The sequence below is a fragment of the Phascolarctos cinereus genome, unplaced genomic scaffold (assembly GCF_003287225.1).
Source record: "Phascolarctos cinereus isolate Bilbo 61053 unplaced genomic scaffold, phaCin_HiC Scaffold_2;HRSCAF=192, whole genome shotgun sequence".
In the NCBI taxonomy this organism is placed as follows: domain Eukaryota; kingdom Metazoa; phylum Chordata; class Mammalia; order Diprotodontia; family Phascolarctidae; genus Phascolarctos; species Phascolarctos cinereus.
In genome coordinates, this window is record NW_027555625.1 from 211,440,274 (window position 1) to 211,445,415 (window position 5,142).

A 5,142-nucleotide genomic window follows, 5' to 3' on the forward strand; every position below is an offset into this window, starting at 1 on the left:
CAGCAGAACCCACAAAAAGACAGATTGAAACAAACTTACAGCCCAAGACAGCCTGGATTGTTGATCAGAAAGGTGTATTGCACCAGACTGGGAGAGGAACACAGTTTGGAGTGGACATGCAGACAAGGCAGGCCTCAGCAAACCTGGAACAGGCCTCTGAGGACTGAATCACGAGCAGCTGTGGCAGTTTCTAGACTTCTCAACCCACAAAGGCCAAAGACAAGTTAGAAGGTCAGTGGCAAAAGTCTATGTCTGCCGTGAGAGAGAAGCGCTATCCCACTCCCATTACCTGAGCTAAGCCCCAGGGCTGCAGCTGCGTTTGGAGTTTCTGACCCACAGACTGAAGGAGAATCAAGTGGCTGATCAAAAGGAGATTGCTGGTGCAGGATTCTCTTGCTTTGCCCATGCTTCGATATGGATCAAAGTTCTGGGTGACAGTCCTCGGATGAGGAGGAGTGCTGGCGTGGTAAAGGTCATAATGGTGGTACAATGGAAGCCCTCCTTACAGTTCCAGGACAGAAAAGAGTGCTTGTGGTCACTCATAGACCAGAGCACAGGCCAGAAAAGAAGTAAACACCTAGCCCTTGATCATAGCATCTTGGAAGAACTAAAAATTTACAGGGCCTCAGAAGTATGTCTAAAAACAGCTGCAAAAAGCCCCCAAAGATTGGGACAGTACATTCTCTATACTGGAAGCAGATCCCTACATTAACAAAGAGTTTATAACTGATATAATTTGCTGAGATCAGGAGCAAGCAGCTCAAAAAGAGTTAGACCACAGAATCTTACTTTGGTGACAATATCAAAACATGCACCCAAATGAAGACAACAAAGTCAAAGCTCCTACATCTAAAACCCCCAAGAAAAATATGAATGGGTCCCAGACCATGGAACAGCTCAAAAAGAATTTTGCGAAGCAAGTAAGAGAAGTAGAGGAAAAACTGAGAGTAATGCAAGAAAATGATAAAAACAAGTCAACATCTTGCTAGAGGAGACCCCCAAAAAATATTGAAGAAAATAACACCTTAAAAAATAGCAACCCACATGGCAAAAGAGGTCCAAAAAGACAATGAGGAGAAGAATGAACTAAAAAGCAAAATTGGCCAAATGGAAAAGGAAGTCCAAAAGATTACCGAAGAAAATACTTCCTTAAAAATTAGAATGAAGCAATTGAAGATAGTGACTTTATGAGAAATCAAGACACTGTAAAACAAATCCAAAAGAATGAAAAATTAGAAAACAGTGCGAAATATCTCACTGGAAAAACAACTGACCTGGAAAATAGATCCAGGAGAGAGAATTTTAAAATTATTGGACTATCTGAAAACCATGATCAAAAATAGAGCCTAGACGTCATCTTTCAAGAAATTATCAAGGAAAAACTGCCCTGATATTTTAGAAGCTAGAGGACAAAATAGAAATGGAAAGAACCCACCAATCACCTCCTGAAAGAGATCCCCAAAGGAAAACTCCTAGGAATATTGTAGCCAAATTCCAGAGTTTCCAGGTCAAGGAGAAAAATATTGCAAGCAGCCAGAAAGAAACAATTCAAGTATTGTGGAAACACAATCAGATAATACAAGATTTAGTAACTTCTACATTAAGAGAACACAGTGACTGGAATATAATATTCTGGAGGACAAAGGAGATAGGACTACAACCAAGAATCATCTACCCAGCAAAACTGAATATAATCTTTCAGTGGAAAAAATGGGAATTCAATGAAATAGTGGACTTTCAAGCATTCTTGATGTAAACACAAGAGCTGAATAGAAAATCCGACTTTCAAATATAAGATTCAAACAAAACCCGAATAGGTAAACAGGAAAGAGAAATCATAAGAGACTTATTAAGGTTGAGCTGGTTACATTCCTGCATGGAAAGATTATATTTGTAACTCATGAGACCTTTGTCAGTATTAGGGTAGCTGGAGGTTAAAAATTAAATGCAGGTAGATAGATAGATAGATAGATAGATAGATAGATAGATAGATAGATAGATAGATAGATAGATAGATAAATAGATGGCACAGGGTGAATTGAAGATAAAAAGGTGATAACTGGAGAATAAAATTAAGGGGTGAGAGAGGATTGTACTGGGAGAAGGAGAAAGGAAGAGGTAGAATGGGGCAAATTATCTCACATAAAACAGACAAGAAAAGGCTTTTATAGTAGAGGGGTAAGAGGGGAAGGTGAGAAGGAATGAGTGAATCTTATTCTCATTGGATTTGGCTTAAGGAGGGAATAACATACATATTCAATTGGGTACAGAAATCTGTCTTACCCTACAGGAAAATAGGGAGGGAAGGGGACAAGAGAGCAGGAAGATGATAGAGGGGAGGGCAAATTGGGGGAGGGAGTAATCAGAAATAAACACTTCTGAGGAGGGACAGGGTCAAATGAGAGAATAGAATAAATGGGGGGGTGAGACAGGATGAAGGGAAATGTAATTAGTTTTTCACAACATGACTACTATGGAAGTGTTTTGCATGACTACATGTGTATAACCTCTATCGACTTGCTTGCCTTTTCAAGGAGGGTGGTTGGGGAGGAAGAAGGGAGAAAATTTGGAACCCAAAGTTTTAAAAACACGTTAAAAATTGTTTTCACATGCAACTGGGAAATAAGAAATACAGGGAACGGGATATTGAAATCTATCCTGCCCTACAGGAAAATAGAAGTGGAAGGGGATAAGAGAAGAGAGGGGGTGAGGCAGAAGGGAGGGCAGATTAGGGGAAGGGATATATAGAATGCATGCAATCTTGGAGTGGGTGGAGCGATGAGATGGGGAGAAAATTTGTAAATCAAAATCTTGTGGAAGTGAATGTTGAAAACTAAAAAGGAAAAAAAAGAAAATGCATTTAGATTGCTAGGTCATTCTTAATGAATAAGTGTTGGATAGTAGTTTTCATATCATTTTCTAAGTGTTCACAAATCATCTATGTAATATTTTTTCTGGAATTTTATTGTGGATGGATGGAAATCAGCTTGAGCTGTTTCTAAAAGGCAAACAATGAACAAATGAAAGTGTTTGGGTGAAAGCTACATCATGTTGTCAGAATAAATGTTTGACAATGTCAGTGACTGTGTGTTGAAATTGGAAAGATCATTCTGTATTTTCACATTGTATTCAAACTACTCTTACTATGCTTTGCTGTAAGTCCAGTTTAAAAAAAAACATAAAAAGTCTTCTAATATTTCATAAATATATTTAGATTTCTCATAAGTAAGGCTCACCAGTTTCTTGTTTTCTTGGATCAGGGATAGGAAGTGGAGGTAGGATATAGCTAAGGGGAAGAGTAGAACCAAGTAGAAGTATTTATTCATTAAAATTTAATTCACAAATGAACAATAATAATGCATTTTATTTGTATAATAATTCATACTATTCAAAAATATTTCATATAATTTAAGCCTTTTGCAGTATTTAGAAATCTGTATGAAAATCGGTTATAGCAGATAGGGCTCGTATTACTGTAGCAATTACATTTTATATATAAGAAAACTAAGATACAGGGAAGTCAAATAACATAGCAAAGATCGAACATAAATCAGTGGCACAAACAAAATTAGACCCTCAGTTTGAACTTCTTAATTGAAGAGTCATTCTGTTGTACCATTCTGTCTGATCTTTGAAAGAAGAATGTATCCAACAAAGGTATATTTGCATGAGTACTTAGGCAGCTGTTTTTCATGTGGCTATTTTATTCAGCTGTCATCACATTATTTCCCTACACAATCAATCATATCACCCACGCAATTTATCCTGTTGTTCTGTTCAGAGGGACAGAAATATTTATCATTCCTTTTATAAAAAAATACAAATTAAAGATTATAAGTGCAGTGGAATATTATGTATTGTATTGCCAATATTTAGTTTTCAGGGTTTGAATCCCACACCTAATCTTTGCTCAATGGTTTTCTCTGAAATTTCTGGTCATAATTTGTTTCTACTTAATATAATTTTATCCTTTTCTCCCCAAATTTGGTTTAATCAAGTATTTGAAATTAAAAGAAAATTAGAGCCTACGTGGTCCAACCCACTCACCTTTAAAAATGAGTAAAGCAAAGCCTTGAGAGGTTAAGTTATTTGTCAAAGGTTACATAAACAGCAAAAAACAAATGAACAAACAAACAAAAACAGCTAGGATTATAACCCAGATGTCACAAAATCATTTTCTCTTTCCACTATACTATGATCATTTCAAAATGGTCTGTTTGTTCACATTGTCTAGGCACTATAGTAGGTAGCTATGGATGACAGTGAATAAAATGCTAGATCTTAAATCAGGAAGACCTGGATTTAAATCCTACCTAAAACACTTAGCTAGCTCTGTGACTCTGAGCAAGTCATTTAACCTCTGTCTGTCTCAGTGGCCTCATTTGAAAAATGGGTTTAATAACAATAGCTACATCCCAGGGTTGTTGAGAAGATCAAATGAGTTCATATTTTTCAAGTTCTTTGTAAACCCTAAAATGCTATAATAATGCTAGCCACTTAAAATGTTACCTACTGGAAAGAAAATGATAAAAATAAAGCAGTCCTCATTGTCAGAAAGAATTCATCATCTTGGCAGGAACAACACATAGGCATTGAAGTGTAACATGCTTGACTATGTCTCTCAATTGCAGTTTCATCGTGCCGCTCATAGGTTCTTTGGTATCTTGAAGGTGTTGGGGAATCTTTTTATTCTGTCACTGGCTTAAAACTCCACTGGTTTTTTGTTTGTTTGTTTGTTTTTTTGTCCCAGTGACTACACTCTAGTTACATTTAATCAATTAACGTTGAATTAGATTTTATTTAAAAAAAAAAAGATATTTACTTCAAAGCAAGGATGAATAAATAAACATTTTCCCCAAAACCTAAACGCATAATCCTTATATCATCTTGGTCTTATAGGTATAAGGGGAAGGAGAATTAAGCTCATAGCTTAGCTCAGTTCCTACCAAGCATTAGTTCTACCAAGGTCATATTCAAATCTGTTAGTGACAGCTTCTGCTGGGCCAGAGTCCTAGCTCCATGCTTCTCAGGGCTAAACTGCAAGGCTGGCTACAACATCCAGCCTGGATTTTTGGAATCCTGGATCCCAAATGCATCCATTCCCAAGCTACATCAGAGACTCCACTATCTACATCAATGAAC